The sequence below is a fragment of the Papaver somniferum genome, chromosome 2, assembly GCF_003573695.1.
Source record: "Papaver somniferum cultivar HN1 chromosome 2, ASM357369v1, whole genome shotgun sequence".
NCBI classification, from domain to species: Eukaryota; Viridiplantae; Streptophyta; class Magnoliopsida; order Ranunculales; family Papaveraceae; genus Papaver; species Papaver somniferum.
The window spans coordinates 134,658,406-134,680,950 of NC_039359.1; the positions used below are offsets into that span (position 1 = coordinate 134,658,406).

General features: G+C 34.5%; 1 pseudogene; it reads right to left on the reverse strand.

Annotated features, from left to right (window-relative positions):
* Nucleotides 1-17,792: 17,792 nt before the first annotated feature.
* On the reverse strand, nucleotides 17,793-21,747 carry LOC113352008 (annotated as a pseudogene).
* Between the last annotated feature and the right edge of the window lie 798 nt (nucleotides 21,748-22,545).

Sequence of the window (22,545 nt, forward strand, 5' to 3'; positions counted from 1 at the left end):
AACTATAGGTTTAGTTGCTTGGTCTCAACTATACGAAGTTGGTGTAATTTTGTGTAGCGGCTTAATCCTGAGAGTATTAAATTCTGGACAAGGTCCCGTGGTTTTTCTGTATTTGCGGTTTCCTCGTTAACAAAATCTTTCTGTGACATTTACTTTATATTTCCGCATTATAATTGTTTGATTTTAATTAAAGTAAATCGCACAAACGTTAATTCCTATTTACTTGATAAGCAATCCTATTGTGTTTGGTTAAGTACGAACCTTTGTATCAAGTAAACATACTTCGTTGTTGCAATGTCTCGATCTCGTATCTATAGACGATCACACGAAGTGTGAACCGATTAGTTGTATTGTCTCGACTCTTTCCATAGACAATCACTTTCGGAGAAAGGACTTATAGGTAGAAAAAGTTTTAGCTTGAGGTATATTTGGGTACCGCCTTTTCAATTGGTATCAGAACGGGCAAACACGAAAAGATCTAACAATCTGTGTTTGGTGTGATCCAACCTATAAGAATTGAATCTAATGTCCGATTCAGTTAACGTTATGCAAGAGTGTAAATACTTAAAAGTTGAAGATGTTACTACTTCGTTGACTCATGACCCTGGAGTTACGAAAACATCTATGTCTATCTCTGATGATAGAGAAGATGCTGATAAAGAGTTGGTAAAACTCCTAAAGCCATACAATCTCTGTCTTCTAAAGTACTTATTTTAAAGACAGAGTCAAATCTTCTTAAACAAGAGATCAGAGAAAAGGACATTCAACTGAATTGTCTAGCCAAAGAGAAATTGGATCTTGCTGTCAAACTAGAAGCTCTTGGTAAATCTCTTACAGATAAAGAGACACGTCCTATGATTCTGACTAATGATGTTGTTGTGATTTCTTCTGATGAGGAAACTAAAAGTCCTTGCTCGAATTTTACAGACTGTGATAAAACCAATTTAATCACATCTGAAACAGATCAAGATGATGGTAGTTTTCCCAACTACATCAAGTTAGGAGAGGATGAGAAACCAGCTTCTAGATCTACTGATGATCAAACGAAATCTTGTCCAAAGGAAACTTTGAACCGATTCCGTGGTCATTGTAAGGAATACAATTTTCAGTTACTTGATAGGAAACTTATACTTCTTCAGCATACAGTGGTAGAAATTTTGAAGGAAGTTTCGTGTCTTAAAAAACTGAAAGATCATTCCTCATTGGAAAGACAGATTATACCACATCCCGATAAGATCAACTCAAAGGAGTCAGAGGAAAGAGTTGATAATCGCTTATGGAAAAAGGTTCCTCCGCACCCATATCGAACAGTTCTGGTTTTGATGAGGAACGACTCCAGAAGGAAGGGAAAGAGCGAATCTCTGCCAAAAGAAACAATCAGGAATTTCCGATAGTTGTTTCAGATGATCACACTAATGTGAATAATAAGGAAGTCCTTAGAGTGAGAAAATCTTATGAAAATCTCATTGAAAGAATTAAGAGAGATTTAGATATCTCCGAGAATTCTCACATTAGTACATTTTCTCCACATGATCATATCTCTAGAGTTAGAAAAGATCATCGTCTTGGGAGAAAATATTTTGGGCAGAAATTCCCTAAAAGAAATATGAACTATGTTTCTGATATTCACTGTAAGCTGAAAAAATCTTACTCCGATGCAACTTAGTTGTATCAAAAGTTGTGCATTCTCATCCTTTCGTGCTCATAATCTTGGATGGGAAAGGCATAATAAAACAGGAGCACAATTGTTTTGTGTAGTTGTTTATCAAAAAAAATTTGTGATAGTATATGGGTTTCTGCGAATCCATGGTAGTCTAAAAATGTTCATGTTTAACATGATTTTCCTAAAATAGGTGTTATTTAGAATTTTCGGATTTTAATAATCCTTCCAAACTTGAGATTTTCGGGCTAAGGAAACGAAATACATTCCCTTATATTTTCGGATTCTCCAAAGGTCTTTTGGTCAGAAAGTTGTCTCTTTTAAAAGGATGAACTTTCTATTACTTGTATTCTGATACCTTGATCAATCCTATATATATATATATATATATATGAGCAAGCATTCTCCAATAACTCGCAGTGTCTCAAAGGCTAATAAGGAGGAAGCTCAAAAGGTTAAGGATTGTCAAGGAATCAATACAGAGAGGAAGAAAAAGGGTATATCAAACATCATGTCTGATTATGATTCTGATAGTTCAGTTGGATCACAAGGTGAGTCATGTCTGTTAGCTTACAACAAACAAGATCCAACCAAAACCCAATGGATTCGTTCTGATAGTATGTCTCAATATATCCAAGGTTTTTACGAACTAGAAACCAATCTTGCTATGACTATTCGACATCAAGATTTTTGTAAAAGAGAAGTATGAAGGAACAAGAGGAATTCTTGCTGAGCTCAAATCTCTAACTGAAGAACTTGAAAAACAAGAAGTGGTTGTTGACAAGTCCCTGGAGACATGCTTTAAAAGTTTGAACACTGAAGAGACCTCAGTGAACAACAAGAGCACCACTAGAGATTAAGTTATTTACTTTTTTGCTTAATCTAGTTTAATAGACATCAATTTTTGATTTCTTTCATTGATTGTATTGGTCTATTGATGAATAAAATTATTTGATTGGTAATTTTTCTTGTGATAGTTTTCGGTTTACATAGCCTGTGCTTTAAATGCTTAAATCTTATTGCTATGTATGTTTATGGGATGTTTGATTTCGGTTTTACTACCTTAATATTCGATCTCATATATTGTGAACCCGGTTTGGGTGACTTTTTGGTTTAGCAGGATTAAGTTCTAGCCCATGTTGGTAGGCTTTATCAAAGGATCATGAGGGGTTCTGGTAGAAATAATATGAAAAAGTCATAATATGTTGAATCGTTTTTGGTTTAGCATAAAATCATATGTGTTTCGACGGTTTTCAACTCTTGCTTGCAATTGTTAAAACCGGTTTTCAACCTTTCTCTGGTAAAGGTTGAGGGTTGTTGTTATTCTTTTGTTTATGCATAAGGATGACAACGTGATGATATTTCGATATCAATTCTCCCTGGACGAAGATGCAAACATATTGGAGAAGTGGATGCGAAATTTGAGGTAACAATCTTGTTAGTTAATTACTTTCCTGTTTAAGAAAATCTTGAGTTTATATTATATATATTTGTTGCTTTTTCTTAACAAAATTTCGGTACAATTGATGTTTGTTCCATGTGTGAGTGTGGATGTGTGATTCAATTGGCTCCGGCTAAGAAAAACTATTGTTATCTTGCTTTTGTATGGTATCAATTGTTTAGGCTTACAAAATTTCGGTGCAATTGCGGTGCTTTTAATGTCTATGTTGTTTCAATTGCTTCCGGTTGAGGTGAATAATTATGCAAGTTGATTTATTTTGGCTTGTATGAATTATTTATGGCTTAACGAAATAAAAGGTGTACGGGATGAGTTGTTTAGTCCAATTCGATTCCGGATAAGAGAAACTAAGTTAATTCTGATCTTAGTTAGACTTATCGAAGTGAGGTTTCGGTTATTCAACTCTAATCGAATTCCTTAACAAGAAATGCTAGTTAACTAACCTAGTACTTGTCTTGTTTAAAATTGAAAGGTCTAAGTTTATGGATAATTATAACCTGATGAGAAAAATAGGGTTTATCTATATTTTGGTCTTATCGAATTAAGCGGTTGTTTTTGAAAAATTGGTTTAGCAAAGGGACTAAAATGCTTAGTTGATTTTTGGTTTGCTAAACTAAATTGGAAAAATTATTTCGAACAATTGTTTCCTTGATAACATATCAAAATAAAACTACTTGTAGTTTCGGTTTTGATATTGGTTATCAGAACATGATGTGTGGAACCCTCGTGCCTAACTCTACAGGTTTGCAAGTCTATTTTGAGATTTGTAAGATTCTTTTCGTGTTGTCCTTTATTTTTTCGTTTCTTTGTCATTTTTGTGACAAAAAGGGGGAGAAATATATGGAGAAACAGGTGATACTGGCATTGATTTTATATTGATTAGTATTGCTAAGGAAAAGAAAAATGGTGCTTGAACGTTTATCTAATGAAAGAGTGAAAGCACAGACTAAGGGGTTGTAACATGTCATATGAATTGGTATAACAAAGACGTGAGGATTGAATATCTACCTATCTTCCTTAGGGAGAGTAATAGCTTTGTTATTATAATGTCAACAACGGCATTTTCAAGGATTGAATGTAAGCAGTTTTATTGTGCTGTTGAATCGGGAATCAAGCGGATGTGTAATGAATTCTTGTAATTTGTTTATCCATATGATGTAAGAGTTTTGTCACTAAAATTGACAAAAGGGGAGATTGTTAGAGCATGGCTCGGTTGAACCCACCAAGCGTTGGTATGTCAAGTTTGGTTGTCATATTTTAGTGACTCAAAACTCATTTAAAGAGTCGCTTGGTCATTTACTAGAGTCAACTTCATATAGGTTAGCTTGAAAGTATTAGGATATGAGACGTTACAAGTATTGCGAAGTCTTGAAGATGTGAAGAAGCAAGGAGCTACAACGACAACAATCATCCTTCTACTTGAGGTTAGTGATATTTGACTTGAACTGTTTCATTCCCTAACGTATCTTTCAAGTCGTGCATATTGAAAACATAACTGCAAAGCATATTTGAACTATAGATAAACATAGTATTAAGGAATACAATACGAGGTTTATTGCTTAACATTAAACTTTGTAGATAAGACATCGTCATAATCATTTGAATGCTACTGTGATTATGTATGGGTATGAGGTGAGGATTTCATCCTAGGGAAGAATGTTTACATGTGTTCTAAGGAAGTAAGTTCATAAACTTGTTTGTGAACCGAAAAGGAAATTTCCAGGTGTTATTGGTTTTGTTATTCATTGCATATATTATGAACAACCAATATGTGTGATTGAGTATAACCGCTCACAACTTGTTTGTGTTCTTGGTGGAACTATTCACAAAGGCATGACTTATGTATTGGTATGACTTTTATTAGTGAAACCGATCTTAAGTAATCACCTGAGATGGTATGATCGGGTTTCTGTTTTGTCTGACCAAATATAGGAAAGGGGAACCGATCCTAGTAAGAGGTGCATTACATCACAAAGGGGAATCGATCCTTGTATGGGGTGCAACAAGGTTTATCGCAGAAAGGGGAACCGATCCTATGGACTCAACACATTTTTAGGCAAAGGGGAACCGATCCTATGGACATGTGCAACATATATAAGTTAGATACCATATATATGTGGGGAACCGATCCTATTACCTAGTCAACCGAATTTTGGAAAGCTAGTGTGACTATGCACAGTACTCACATGGAGGTAGAACCGAAAATTGTTTTGGTAGAACCGTTAAACCCATGATTGTGATTGAATGTTGGTTCGATCAATCACATAGTTCTTGAAAGTCAGATGAACCAATTCTAAACTTGTTTGGAAGTGTGGAAAATCGGTTTCAAGGTTGTAAGTGTGAAACAGAACTTACAAAGTAAGGATGTCGACATACTTTGAACATGTGCAGTGAATGTTTATTTCTTTAATTGTTCAAAGATATTCCTTAACGGATAAGGGAAGAGAATCCCAGGATCGAAACATAAGTAAGTTAAGAATCTTTTAATTAAGGTTATTAATTTCATTTTGTAGGAAAATTCCATAATTCGTAACGTGCATTTAATAATAAGATTTTCCGAGAGATTTCGATCATTATCTTTGGACAGAGCATTTCCAGGAATTATGAAAACCGAATTTGTACTTTAATGAATATCTTGAGAATATTTTCGGTTTTGGAAATTCCTTGGTGTCCAAACTTGTTTTTCTATAAATACTTGAAGTTTGCCTTTCTAGCAAACTAATCCTTCGTAACAATAGACTTCTTGTTTTGTTGTTGTTACTGGTGTGGCCGCCTATTCAGAGAGGAGAGTAACCTAATTAGGCGAAATCTCTTACCACCCCTCAGTTTAAAGACTTTTTTGGGATTGAGAAGATCTAGCGTGTACCATTGGTGGGAAACTAGATAATTGCGGTTTATCTTTTGTTTTCGATTGATTTGATTGACTAACGGTGGTTGAAATATGATTGCACCTAGTTTGTTTATTCTTGAGAATATTCTCTTCTGATATAAGATTCACTCAAACTAGTTCATAGTTTAGACATGGATCTTTAGACTGTTGTTAGTTCTAAAGACGATCTTGTGATAATCCATCGTTAACAGACTCCGTTCTGTGCGTGATTGATCACAATAGATTCAAGTGATTGTGTGCAGGTTTTTATTGAAGATTTAAGAAGATGTGAAGACAAAGAAGATATTGAAGATCTTACTTGGGTTTTATAATCTTTGGTGTGCACAATACTTGTTTTGGTAAAAGAGGATCCAATTAACAATCGGTTTATCCTTGTGGTAGATTGGATTGATTAATTGAGTAGATCGGCATCAATATAATTCTTTGGATTAAGAGTGTTGTTGGCTTAATCTTAAACGATTACTTCGGTAATTGAACATAAGATAGATCTAAGGACCTGACGAAGGAGTTTATGTTAAGATAAACGGAAGAGCATTTGTCCGACTCATATCACTTGGTTGAATAGAGTTGATACCAAACAGATTTGTTGTTCCTTTACTGTTTGGAATACGAACCAAAGGAATTGTTCCAAGTAAGTGACTTATTTATAAGTTGGAGGCGTGGGAATACAGACGAAACTAGGTGAACTATAGGTTTAGTTGCTTGGTCTCAACTCTACGAAGTTGGTGTAATTTTGTGTAGCGGCTTAATCCTGAGAGTATTCAATTCTGGACAAGGTCCCGGGGTTTTTCCGCATTTGCGGTTTCCTCGTTCACAAAATCTTGTTGTGTCATTTACTTTATATTTACGCATTAAATTTTTTTTATTATAATTAAAGTAAATCGCACAAAAGTTAATTCCTATTTACTTGATAAGCAATCCTATTGTGTTTGGTTAAGTCTGAACCTTTGTATCAAGGAAACATACTTCGTTGTTGTACCATAGACGATCACACGAAGTGTGAACCGGTTAGTTGTATTGTCTCGACTCTGTCCATAGACAATCACTTTCGAAGAAAAGACTTATAGGTAGGAAAAGTTTTAGCTTGAGGTATATTTGGGTACCCTCTCCTTTTCAATATGCTTTAATTACTAGAAAATTAAATGCATATACCTAGAGAATAAAAATTAGTAATGTGCATTTACTAATTGGAGATTTTCTATTGAGAGATTTCGGAAATTTTGGACAAGCATTTATTGGAATTAGGAAAACCGAATTTTGCTATTCATTGCATATCTTGGGAATATTTTCGGTTTTGGAAATTACTTGGTGTCCAAACATCCTTGGTCTATAAATACCTAAGTTTGCTTTTCTAGCAAACTATCCTAAAAGCTGGGCAAACTTCATTTCTTGTTGTTTCTGGTGGATCCATCTATTCGGAGAGGAAAGTATCCTAATTAGGTGAAATCTCTTACGACCGCTCGTTTAAAGACTTATGTGGGATCAAGAAGCTCTACGAGTACCATTGGTGGGAAACTAGATAAATGCAGTGTTATTAGTTTTTGATAGATTTGATTGACTAACGGTTGTTGAAACTTTGATTGCACCTAGTTTGTTTATTCTTGAGAATCTTCTCTCCTGATATAAGATTCACTCAAACTAGATCGAAGTATCGACGGGATCTTTATAACTGTTTGTAGATCTAAAGATATCTTGTGATAATCCATTGTTAACAGACTCCGTTCTCTATGTGATTGGTCACAAGATTTGAAGATTAAATCTTGTAATAATCCATTGCTAACAGACTTCGTTCTCCGTTCAAGTGGTGTTGTGCAGGTTATCATTGAAGATTAAAGAAGATTTGAAGACGAAGAAAATTTCTTATTAGTTCTCATATCTTTGTGTGTGCACAAACCTTGATCGGCTGGGATCCAACTGGAATCGGATTTATTCGATTGATTAGTTGCGTGAGATCGGCATTTTCAATTAATATATCTCTTTGAGATTTATTTTAATTGAGTGTGAATCTAAACTTAACTGCTTTGTAGTTATTGGATAGATTGATCTAACCAGGCAAAGGAGTTTATTAGATTAAAAGGAAGAGCTTTTGCGTATGACTTGAGATATATTTATTTTGAAAGAACCAAAAGAGTTGTTACCAAACATATTTGTTGTTCCTTTACTTTTTAGAATACGATCCAAAGGAATTGTACCAGTGCGTGACCTTCGAAGTCGGAAGCGCAGGGATACTGAGGAAACTAAGTGAACTAAGTGAACTAGGAGTAGTTGTTTGGTCTCAACTATAAGAAGTTGGTGTAGATTTTGTATAAAGGCTTAACTCTGAGAGTATTCAATTCTGGACTAGGTCCCGGGGTTTTTCTGCACTTGCAGTTTTCCTCGTTAACAAAATCTTGCTATGTGATTTACTTTTGTTTTCCGCAATTATATTTGTTTATATAATTTAAAGTAAATTACACAAACATTAACTCCGATATACTTGATAGTGATCTTATAGAGTTTGGTTAAGTCCGAACCTATTATCAAGTATCACACTTTGGTAGTCGTATTGTCTCAATCTCGTATTCATAGACTATCACACAAAGTGTGAATACCGATTTGTTGTATTGTCTCGACTCTGTCCATAGACGATCAATTTCGGTAAGAGGACTTATAGGTTGAAAACAAAAAAATTATGGTGTATTTGGGTACCCTCATCTTTTCAATTGGTATCAGAGCAGGCAAACACGAAAAGATCTAACAATCTGTGTTTGGCGCGATCCAACCTATAAGAATTAAATCTAATGGAATATTCAGTTAACGTTATGCAAGAGTACGAATACTCAAAATCTGAAGATGTTACTCCTTCGTTAACTCATGATTCAGGAGTTACAATTAAGAGTACATCTGAGTCTATCTCTGATAGAAAAGAAGATTCTGATAAAGAGTTGGCAGAACTCCTAAAGCCTATAAGATCTATATCTACAAGGATCTTAATATTAAAGATAGAGTCAAATCTTCTTAACCAAGAGATCAGAGAAAAAGACATTCAACTAAATATTTCTAGCCAAAGATAATATGGATCTTACTGTCAAAGTAGAAGCTCTCGGTAAATCTCTTACTCAACAAGAGACCCATCCCATGACTCTGACTAATGATTTTGTTATAATTTCTTCTGATGAGGAAAACAAAAGTCCTTGCTCGAATTTTACTGATTGTGATAACAAGACTTGTTTGATCACGTCTGAAACAGATGATGATGATGGTAGTTTGCCTAACTGCATCAAGTCAGAAGAGAATGAAGATCCATCTTCTACAACTAATGATGATCAAACAAAATCTTGTCCAAAGAAAACTTTGAAACGATTCCATGCAAAAATCTTAAGGAATACAACTTTCAGTCACTTGACAGGAAACTTATACTTCTTCAAAATACTGTGGTAAAAGTGTTAAAAGAAGTTTCTTGTCTTAAAAAACTGAAAAATCATTCCTCAGTAGAAAGACAAAATATACCCCAAACAGATAAAATCAAATCAAAAGAATCAAAAGAAAGAGTTGATAATCACTTCTGGAAAAAGGTTCCTCCTCACTCATGTCGAAACAGTATTTGTTAACATGAAGAACGATTCTAGAAGAAAGGGAAGAAAATAATCTCTACCAAAAGAGACAATCAAGGAAGATTTCCAATAATTGTTTCAGAAATCAAACTGATGTGCATAATAAGGAAATCCTTAGAATGAGAAAACCTTATGAAAATCTCATTGACAAAATTAAGAGAGATCTATCCATCTCTGAAAATTCTCATATCAGTACGTTTTCTCCTCATGATCATACCTTTAGATCAAGGAAGGATCATCTTCTTGGGAGAAACTACTTTCGGCAGAAACTTCCAAAGAGAAACATGAACTATGTTTCTGATACTCGTTGTAAGCATGATAAGGCTTACTCCGATACAACCTAGTTGTACGGAGAATGTACCCCCTCATCCAAATTTGTTCTCATAACCGTTAGGATGAGGAAGCACATAAAACGAGAGCACATGTTTTGTGTATGTATCAGAAAAATCTATGACATTTGTGGATAAGCTGCTAATCCATTATGTCTAAAAATTGTTCATGTTATAATGATCTTCCAAAATTAGGTTTTATTTGAAATTTTTGAATTTTAATAAACCTTCCAACTTGAGAATTTCGGACACATGAAACAAAATATATTCTTAATATATTTTCGGAAATTCCCTTGTATTTTCGGTCCGAAAGTTGTCTCTTCTTAAGAGAAACTTTCTCTTGCTTGTATTGTGAAATCCTGATTAATTCTTATTTAAATCCTCGAGCATACCTCCAATAACTCGTAGTATTACAAATGTAAATAAGGAGGAAGCTCAAAGAGTTAAGGATTGTCAAGGAATCAATACAAAAGGAAGAAGAACATATCAAAAATCATGTCTGATTATGAATCTGATAGTTCTACCGGATCTCAAGATGAATCATGTCTGTTGGCTTACAACCTTCAAGATCCAACAAAAACCAAGTGGTACCTTCTGATAGTATGTTTAACTATATCCATGGTTTTGAAGAATTAAGAACCAATCTCATAATGATGGTTCGAAATCAAGATTCGTCGAAGGATAGAATTGATGAAACAAAAGATGATCTTGCAGACATGAAGAAACAAGTTGAAAAGCTTGAAAAACAAGAGGTGGTTGCTGACAAGTCTCTCGATACATGCTTCAAGAGTTTGAACACTGAAGAAACCTCAGTGAACAATCAGAGCATCACTAGGGATTAAGTTCTATGCTGTAATACTTATTCCAGAAAAATAGACATCAATGTTTTGATTTGCGTCAATTATTGTATAAGGTCTATTTTTGAATAAAACTATCATTATTATGAATAAAATTATTTTTTTATAATTTTTCTTGTGATAGTTACCGATTATATAGCTTGTGAATGAATGTTTATATTTTGCTATGTGTATTCGGTTTATGGGATGTCTGATTTCGGTTTTCATTAACCTTAGTATTCGATCTCATATGATGTGACCCTTATGGCTTTTGTAACTTTTTGATTTAACGGGATTAAATTCTAGCCCATGTTGGTAGGATTTATCAAAGGATCATAAGGCGTTCCGTGAAAAGTCACATTAGTTAAAACCGTTTTCAACCTTTCTCTGGTAAATGTTGCTTTTTTTGTTGTTCTTTTGTTCTTGCGAGAGGATGACTACACACTAGGGGAGAGTTCTTATTTGAACTTGCACTTAATGATATATCTTTCTGGGGAGAAGAGGCTGCGGAATTTGAGGTAATGAATTTGTTAGTCATCATTTTCCTGTTTAAGAAAAGCCTGTTTATATTGCATACATTTTGCTTTTGCTTAACAAAATTTTGGTACAATTGATATGTTCCATTATGTTGTGTATGGATTATGATAAGTGTGTAAACACGTCATTTTTACATCTTAATTTACATTTATTTAGTTCTCTATTTTGTGCATATTAATGATTTGTTTAGGTTTGTAGAATTTAAGGAATAAAGCTCGATTGGACCAAAATGCGGACTTGGTCAACAAAAATGAAAGAAAAATCTATTATCTCAAGATATCGATGAACGAACGTGGCCAACCGGGAAATTGAGCACAATTCATGTAGTACGGGTTAGTGGGTCGATCCCATTATGGTGCGCAGAAGATGCAAGTAGGAAAATGAGCTGATATCATTTTGGAATTAATGGCCCAAGTTATAAAACCGCAAGTATGGGGTCTAATCACATGAAAAATACGGAGTTGGCAAAAATACAAGTATCTTTACCATATTAATATGCATGGACGTGTTTAATGAAAGTATTTTATTTCATTTATGGACACAAGGTGATAATGCCACATTTTTTAATTAAAAAGGAAGTCAGTATATTTACATGCAAAGGAGGAGTTGGAAATTATATGGCATTAATATGGGATATGAATATTTTACACACTTGTGTAAACTAGAGATATGCATGTAAATATATATGGGAAGATGGTTTTGAAAGAAGATATTATGGTGTTTAAATAAGGTGTCACTTTCCTTAAAAGATTTAATCTATCATTTATTGTAATTGAAAGAATTAAAGGAAGGAAAAAGAGAAGGTTAACTAATAAAAAAGGAGTTTGGCTAAGAAGAAGATAGGACGGTTCCGCGAGCATTAATGTAGTTTCCTTTCTTTTTCTTAGCCTTTCTTCTTCTTTTGTAATGGATAAATAATATCTCAATTAGGGTTTATGATGAAACCCGATGATGTATACAAGAGAATTTAATTTTATTTTCTATAATGATTCTTTTGGTCCCATATTTTCGTTTTATCACGATAACAACTTTTCTCCATATGTCCTTGTGCTTTGATAAATAAATTTTATAATCTTGTGTAGAGACAAACATCTTAAAATGAAGAGAATTGTTAGTATTTTGAAGATGCAATTAGTTGGTTTTATATTTTCCAAGTCGTCAAATGTGTCCTAAATCGTCTTGAAGTAGTAAAAGAATTTTATAGAGATTGGTTAAATTATCTGGTGTACACAATTGTGGTAGAGTCGGACGCCCTGGTATCTTACTTTATTTTCTGTTTTTATTATCTTTTACTATTTTTCTTATGATTTTATTTAATTAGAAATTGAAGGTAACCGTTTTAGTCCCTGTGGAACGAACCCGTATCTATATATTGTCTGTCGACAACCGTTCACTTGCAGCATAATAAAATATCCCACCATATTGTTTATGTGATTCAATTGTTTCCGGTTAAGAAAAACTGTGTCAATTTATTTGACTTATTTTTTGGTATCTTCTTTATTGTTGGGTATCAAGTGTTTTTCTTAACAAAATTCAGTGCAATTGCGGTGTTATAATGTATATGATTGTTTCAATTGCTTCCGGTTAAGAAATAATTGTGGAAGTCAATTTATTTTGGTTTGTATGTATTGTTCAGGCTTAACAAAAATACGGGATCATTGTTTAGTCCAACTGATTTCGTATAAGAGAAACTAAGTTAATTATGATCTTAGTTAGACTTATCAAATTGGAGGATTCCGTTATTCAAGTCTAATCGAATGCCTTGACAAGAAAAACTAATTAACTAACCTAGTGTTTGTCTTGTCTAAAGGGAAAGGTTTAAGTTATTGTCTGAATAATTAGAGCCTGATGAGAAAAATAAAGTTAATTCTGATCTTTATTTTGGTCTTATCTAAATAAGAGGTTGTGCATACACAATCGGTCTAACAAAGGAATTAAGTTTCTTAGTCAATTTGTTAGACTATTAGGGAAAATTGCTCCAGGCAATTGTTTCCTTGATAACATATTGAAACTAAATTACTTTGTAGTTTCGGTTTTAATATTGGTTATCTAAAGTGGTATGAACCTTCGTGCTTAATCTTATAGGTTGTTTACAAGTCTTTCAGAATTGTAATATCCTTTCGGTTTGTCCCTTATTCGCTCGAACCTTTGTCATTTTGTAACAAAAAGGGTATAAATATATGGAGTAAACAAGTGATTTTTAATCACTAAGGAAAGGACAATTATGCTTAAACGTTATATCTAACGAAAGAGTAAATCTTCGACTAAGGGGGAGAAACATATCATATTGCTCAGTAGTAATCTTACTACAAAATAGGAATAACAAAGATGTACGGATTGAATATTTTCCTAGCTTACCTTTAGGGGGAGTAAAAGCTTTGTTATTCAAATGTCGACAAAACATATATTGATTGAATATATGCGGGTTATTGTGCTGTTGAAACTTGGAATCAAGCATATGAAAAATGATTTCTTTTGTAATTTGTTTATCCATATGTAACAAGAGTTTTGTCACTAAAATTGACAAAGGAGGAGATTGTTAGAGCATAGATCGGTTGAACTCACTAAGCGTTGGTATTTCAAGGTTGGTTGTCATATTTTAGTATTAAAACTCATCTAGAATCGCTTGATTAAATACTAAAGTCAACTTCGTTTAGGTTAGACTAGAAAGTCTAGGAATTTTGAGACATTCAAGTATTACTCCGAGGACCTGAAGAATGTGAAAAAGTAGCGAACTACAACGACGATATCATACTTCCACTTGAAGTTAGTAATACTGACTTGAACTTGTTTCATTCCTAACGTATCTTTCAAGTCGTGCTATATTGAAAACATAACTGCGAAGATGTATATACTGTACATATTGTATAATACTCTAGTGATGTGGCATGATCATAATAGTATGATCATAGTATTAGGAAATTAGACTACGAAGTATAATGCTTATCTTTTGAACTTCGTAGATATGACATCGACATAATCTTGTATATATTGTTATAATTATGTGAATGGGTTATGGTGAAGATTTCATCCTAGGAATCAATGTGTTACATTTCTTTAAAGGAAGTACATTCATGAACTTGTTTCGTGAATCGAAAGGGAAATCATTAGGCTTATGGTCCGGCTATTCATTGCATATCTTTGGATGGACAATATGTGTGAGATGGTAGAACCGATCTTAACTTATGTTATGTATCTTAGTATAACTAATCACAATGCCCGACTTATGATTTGGTATGACTAGTTTTTATTAATTGGTGTAACCGATCCTAAGTATTCACCATGTTATGGTATGATCGATCCTTGTAATGATATGACCGATCCTAGTAATTTGTGTGACCGATCACGAGTGTTGTGTAATCGATCCTTGTAATTGGTAACCGGTCTTGGTAACTGGTATGACCGATCACAAGCAATACCACGTGTAGATGGAACCGATCCTTGTAGCTGGTGTAACCGATCCTAGTGACTAGTGTGACCGATCACAAGAGTTTCCATAAACATCCTTTATGCCTCTAACAATATCCTTGATTTGCCTGATGAACCAAAAATGAAAGTGAGAATATTGATTAAAACAAGCATATTGCAGTAGCAAATGAGCACTCGGGAAAAATTTCCATGCAAAAAGAAAAAAAAAACATCAGCGAACATGTATACAGCATTGTTCACAGCAGAAAAGGGAATGCTAAACATTTGGAATATGTAAACTGAAATTCAACATCTCATCAAATTTTACAGGAATATGAATCATCATTTGTGCATTCCATCTCTTCGTTGAAGCGGGGTTCTAAATTGACAATGGATTTATTCACATTTTGCATAAACACCATTTTCATCTAAGAAGACAAGCAGGTTAATGTCTACTGCCCATGCCTGTCCGTCCGCCCACCAGCTTTCGAGATTTCTAAACCCTTTATCATACAATTATTGCACTATCTTGCACGAAATTGGTGCAGGAGAGACATTGCAAGCACAAAATATATAACAGAGATTGAGAAATGAATTTAACAACAGATAAAAAATCTCTATAATGATAAGAAATTAAAGGAGTTTGTTAATCTGTATACCAGGATGCAGGATAAGCATTAATAGTTTGTATAGATTCTATCACTCTTTATCTTGGAGTCATGCGCTTAGACTTTTAAGGAACAACTTTAACAAATGTTGCGTTTTTTCCATAAATACCCTTGAATTATAGGGCGTATTTTTATTTTGTCGCTGAGTGGACGCGAAATGCAAACTCATCTTCTGCCTCTCTCATATTCTCCGGAATACAGAGAAACCCCATTGAAATTTAATGTTCTTTTGAAAAAAATCAACTACTTAAATTAGGATTATACCTTCGATTAAAAAAAAAACTATATCATGACAATTAATTTGTTTAGAAACTATAGATCTAAAAATCCAGAATAAAATTACTGGTTCACTACCAATTGTTAGTTTATCTATCATGTTTACGTTTAATCACCTATACCAAATTTGGGCAAACTTAGGGCTTTTAGTGTGACTGATTTCTTAGGACCATAGAGTGGGTGAGAATTGGAGACTGATAAAATCTTAACCCGTTATAAAAACAGCTCAAACCCCATTAGAATCATCTTTTTACCTATATATTTCAATTCTCTTAGCTTAACATGACGATATCGATCGAAAAAATAAAAAATCTCACCCTCATTATTACCGCAAAAAAAAAGAAAGAAAAAAGAGTGAAATAACAACGAGAGAACACAACACCAATAGATAGGGATTTTTTCTTTTATGTAACAACATAAATAGATAGTCGAAGGTGAACAGATATTTTTTTGGGTTTTACAGCTTGATTAAATTGAAGAAGAAGATGAAAAGGAAAGAAAAGCGAGAGGAGAAGTGAACTTCGTGATTGTCGATCTGAATACCTTCTTTTTTTATTTAATAAATTCAAGGACATTACGGAAATATTAATCTTAATTACGAACAAAATTACTTTATGATCGATTTAATAATTGATTTATTTTTCCCAAACAAGTTTAAGTCGATTATACCCTTATTAACTTGTATATGGGTATATAAGTTAACAGGACCCGAAATTAAATTTAATACCGAAACCAAAGAATGAAGTTAAAAAAGAAGAAGATGGAAATGAAAATCATACGTAGAGATCGCGATTCATCAAATCACAAATTTCAACATTCATTGCCCAATCAGGACCAATCAATTTATCACTTGTTGCTCTTTCAACCAAATGATGCACCAGTTTCGAATAATTTCTGTTGGAAAATTGGAAATCAATTTACATATATGAATGAAAAATCTAGGTTAAGTGCCTTAGTGGATTTGGGAGATGGGTTTAATGTTTGGGCCTTATATAATTTCGTTCTTGGAAGTTAGTTTCATGGAAGTTTCACTTCGAAACTAACAAGACGCCTAAAAACAGAAGAACCTTTCGTAGGGAAAGGACGCAACCCTTCGTGAAACCAAATAGGAATTTCTGCTTAGCATCCCTTGAATAATCTCCATGAAACATCACGTTGCTTCGATGAAGAGGTACTTAACATCTATAAATACCCTGCACACAGTTAGATTAGAAATCAATCAGAAAACTAATTTTCATTCCATTGCCTAAAAATAATTATTTTAGTTTGTGTTCAAGAGAGAGTTCATCACTTTAAGTTTGGTTCGCCGTTTCTCGAAGTTTGGAGTGCTACTACATCGAGAAGATAGTCGTTGTATCCTGGGAGACAGACATCGATAATCCGCAAGCATCAGTGCGGGGTGAATCTGTCTTAAGGCTAGAGAATATAATCCTTGCCTCGACTTTGATTTCGTTTAATTGAGTTTGCATTTCCCTTCTTCTCTGTTTGTTTTATTGCAGTTTATACACAAGATTGCCAACAATTTCTCAATAAATTCGTCAAAGAATTTCAATCCCTTTTCTCTCTAAAATTTTATTTCTTTTCTTTTCTCATGGATTTTGCGATCCATGTTTCTTTGGATGGATGGTTAATAAACTGCATGATGGTTATTACTTATTAGTACCAAGGTTGGGCAAATTTTTGACGTTGGATATTGCACTGTAGCTGCTTTTTTGGGAATGGGGCCGTATGGCTTTGGATGACCCCATTTTGAGTGGCAGAGAGCTGTAGCCTATGCCTATCCGAGTACTATGAAATGTTGTTTAGGTTTTCCTCGGCTCTACCACGCCGGCAGGAGCACTTGAGGGTTTGCCGCTTGACTTGTTTAAGAGTTTGCTGACATAATCCAAAATTAGCACATTACTTTGTGTACATCAAATTAAGGTTTAAATTTCTTCAAATTTGCAGCTAAGCATTTTGTAAGATTTGTAATGCTAAATGTTTGAAGAACTCTGTTAGTTACGCAATTAGATAAATTGTTCAAATTACAAAAGAAAATGTGATATAAACATATAGCAATTGAGCTAATCTATTCTGTTGTCCTCACGTTGATCGATTCCCTATCCTGGCACACCGAGAAATAGCATTGCACAAGGCTCAATAAGGAACAGGTACCCTTACTGAGGCAGGACCAGATTTTATATCCTCCAGAAGAAGATTAAAAAGTGCCAGTGCAACTGGACCTTCTTTGCCTGCCAAAAACCAATCACAATGACAAGTTAAATCGAGTCCCAAACATAATATAACTTGAAACTGAACATCTGTTTGTTCTTACCGTTGCCAATGACCTGATCATCCCACCGCACCACAGGACGCACAAGAGTCCCACTTCCAATAAGCATCATCTCCTTGGCTCCCTTTCCTTCTTCCTCAGTGATATTTCCCACCCTGATTCTAGCAATTATTCCCTTCTGCACAAGCCCCTCGGCAAGAGCCAAGACTCTTTTAGCCGTGCACCCACTAAGAATTTTGTCAAAGTATGGCATCAGAAACTCGTTTTCTTTGGAAACAAATGCCGCATTCATGTTTGGTCCTGTTGAACATATGTCAAGTATCCAACCCAGCAAGGATATAACGGTGGCCTCAAAGCAAGATAAGAAGACCAAGTCATTTATCATCCTCTAATCTAGCTAGATATGCTTTACATAGTCAAGTTTGTTATCTGGGTTTAGGTTTACTGTTTTCATATCCTATTTTATCATATAAATAGGAATACTCGTGTAATTGTAAATCTATCTCTGTGAGTTCTAGAGATCTTTAATACAATTCACCCTTATGGGTTTTATCAGTGGATGTAGGTCAGATGGACTGAACCACTTTAATCTTCTGTGTGTTCTCTATTTCTCTCTTACCATTCATATTTTATGATGGTACAGAGCAGGAAAAGATCCTTGCTTCCTCTTCTATATTTTTCTTTGATTGATGATGTTTTATCTTCCTATTTACTATTCATTATAGTGATCTCACCTGAATACTAGAAGAGCCTACAGTGTTGGATGAGTTTTTCACGTTTTTTTTTTCTTTTTCCTTTTAGCATCATCATATTTTTCTGATCAAAATCAATCACTTCTGCTTCCGCTTCCATTTCAATTTGGTTATGATGCAGTCACTCGTCGCGTTTTTCACTGATTTTTGTTTCCGTTTTATGGAGTTCCAAACACTACAGAGATCCTTCCTTTTATTTTGCATCACAGATCACAACTATTGCTTTTATTTTTAGTCTAATCCAAGACTAAAATAATTTTTCGAGATCCTTGTTTTAAATATCATGGGTTCGAATATATTTTCTGTTCGTAATATGTCATTATCTCACACCTTTATTAAGGTTTCTTCCTAATACCTAATGACTCTTGCGGATACACAGTTTTTTGTTTTCCTTCATTCTTTTTCCCTATATTCTCAGAACCTTTCCGTATCATTAATCCGTAGTTTTTAGTTGATATATTTTCCAAATCCAAACACTCGTCTTCATATCCTTTCCTATATTCACTACAAACCGTAGTTCTCTTTTCTTTTTCATCTTTTTTTTGGAATGGAATACTCCTGTCTGTTAGTCATGTCCACTAATATACTTCGTACAACCCTTTAGCAAACCTATAATCATTTGAATTCTATCAATACCACTTCAAAATCATGCCAATTATTTCTATTTTCTTTCTTCAAGGTGCAGAGTGGCTATCGTGTTTCTTATTTTGTTATGGTGGTTCTTATCGGTGCATCTAGGTTTGGTGTGTTTTTGGTTATACCCAAATTGTGAAGACCGATTGTTATTTGTTTTTTGGTACTGTTGCAGTCCAAGCCGTGTCATATTGCTGTTCAAGAGTGCCGCACCAACGCGAATTGCTTGGTTATTGATTCTCCTTGTCGTTTCAAGAGATTAGTGTGAAGACTTCCATTAATGTTACTGCTATTTCTTTTTGGTGTTAACCTTCAAGGCCAGGGTTTTCGTGTTTGCTGTTCAAACGTGTTTTGCAGCAGTTGGAGCTCGTAATTATTCTTCTCAAGTGCATTTTGTTCAAGTTGTACACTTCAAATCATTCCGTGTCCAACTTGAGGGGGGGTGTTGAACATATGTCAAGTATCCAACCCAGCAAGGATATAACGGTGGCCTCAAAGCAAGATAAGAAGACCAAGTCGTTTATCATCCTCTAATCTAGCTAGATATGCTTTACATAGTCAAGTTTGTTATTTGGGTTTAGGTTTACTGTTTTCATATCCTATTTTATCATATAAATAGGAATACTCGTGTAATTGTAAATCTATCTCTGTGAGTTCTAGAGATCTTTAATATAATTCACCCTTATGGGTTTCATCAGTGGATGTAGGTCAGATGGACTGAACCACTTTAATCTTCTGTGTGTTCTCTATTTCCCTCTTACCATTCATATTTTATGAGGTCCCTCTGCAACAAAACCTTCATCATCCAACCATATTCCAGCAAAAACACCCTTTTCTTCAGCTTCCATCTTTGAAAGCACATTCGGCAAGTAATTGACGCTCTTCACCGTGGCAAATTGGGGTGGTTTAATCGGAATCGTTGAAGTTTACACTTTAACCCCTTTTTGAAGGTGAGGACTTTGACTCTGGAACACTTTTTGAAGGTGAGGACTTTGACTCTGGACAATAGCATACATAGAGGATTGATGACAGCCTGATGAAGATAGTTGGAAATCACCTGGTCCGGCAGAGAGCCAATACCGTAGAGATCCTTCCCTACATTTTGATGTTGCAACGGTTTGTATCAGGATGCTTCTTATATGTTCCCGGTTAAAAGGGAGGTTGATCTTTGCGTTGGTTGCTGACCTTAAGAAACGGTCAATATGTCTAGGATGGAGGCAAAAACATTACCAAAATTGGTTAGTGGTTATCAAAAAGAAGTCGAAAATCAACTAAGTGGCTGACTAGAGGATTGGATTATTTCTATAACCGAACATGAAAGCAAGTACTCATTTAACTGGAGAATTCGTAAAACACTAAAATTATCAAAACCTGAGTGTTAAGCAACAAGCTCAGTCTCCAGTGTGTCAGCATGCAGTTCAGGATGTTAAGCAACAAACTCAGTCTTTCTAGAGTCAGCATGTAGTTCAGTCATCCTCAGGACTAGCTAACAATTCACATTGACTGCGTGCAACTCGTTCCATTTTCTGTTAGCTATTTTGCCGTCTTTTGAACTCTATCTCTGTAACTTCTTATTGTATAAATAATGAATGAAACTCCACAAGTCAGGTGTGGAAGCTATTCTACCAAAGTCCATGTTCTAACTTGGTATCAGCTTTTGATCCAAGCCACCTTCCGCTAATCAAAAAAAAAAAACTCAAAATCAGTTCTGCAACTTCAACAATGGCAGATACTACAAACACCCTTCGCCAAGTGCAAATACACCATCTAGTAACCCTGAGACACACCGAAACAAATCATTTGATCTGGAAGGCTCAATTTAAACCCATTCTTAAGGGTCATGATCTCACAGGTTTCATTGATGGAACTAAAGAAAAACCAGCAAAAACTCTTCCAGATGGTGTGACAATAAATCCTAGTTTTATTGCGTATGAATCCCAAGACTCACTGATAGTTGGATGGCTAAATTCAACCTTGACACCTGAAGTATTAAGCACGGTAGCAAGACTAGACACAACTAAAGAAATATGGGACAAGTTGGAATCAGAATATGCACCAAAAACCTTTGTTCATCAGATGAACCTCAAGAAGCAGCTTCATAACCTCTCAAAAGGTAATAAGACTCTTCATATACTTAACAAGCAAAAATAAATGCGAAGCGAGGAGATAATAAGCTAGAACACACTGAATTGGGTTTGTCATAAACTGAATTGCCAACTCATTTAAAGTTACACGTAACTGAGGGAAGTGATGCTGACCAGTGGAGATGAGGCAGGTATAAGTAAAAATATGCAGTAAATATGTTCAATTCTTACCCATCTATTATTGCTGCTGTATCAAAAACGCCATGTCCTCTATGAACGATGTGATCGTCCATGGGTATGACCATCGCGGAAGAATCAGTAGTAATTCCACCAACAACACTAGAATACATAGCCATGTAGTTCTGCTTACTTTCATGGTTTCGTCTGTAAGCTCTTAGCTTCTCAATAACCTAGAACATACATACATTTAACTTTATTAACTAAAACACACTAATCAAAAATGAGAAAACTTCACAAACATGAACATTAAAGCAAGTCATTAAGATAAACCTCTGAAGATGAGAGAAGCGGAACAGCATCATGAATTACAGTACTGTTATTAGTATACTCTGTTGTTTGATCAGAGGCCTGAACAGCCTGAATTCGTGTTAGAAGTGATTTTCCACGAGTTGTAAGACTAAAATGACGAAACCCAATTCCCTGAAACCCAATATTTTGCCTCGAATCAAAAGAAGAAAAAGAGGATGCAATTTTGGTGTAGTTTGATAGGGGATTTGATGCGGGTTTTTGTAAATATGAATCCATTGATGAGTTCGATCAGAAACTTTCTTTTTGTGATCTCAAAAGAGGAAGATCAGACCAATTATACTGAAGAAGAAAGAGTTGACTGTATCAAACACTCAAAATAATCCCTAGGAGGTAGGGAACGCAAACTAGGGATTGATTGATATTCTGGAGTGGTGATTAACGGTTGCGATATGATAACCAAAATAACCAAAACTACTCCCCTTTTGGTTTTTGATTCAAACCTTATTTTATCGTTTTCAAATGAAAAAATTTCGTAGATTATATTTTTTTTTATTGTCAATTAATTCTTTCAAACTCTATTTAGTACTTTATTTTGTCATTTGAATGACAAATTAGATCTAAAAATTTGAAATTGTTGAATTACAGTTACACAGTCGTCC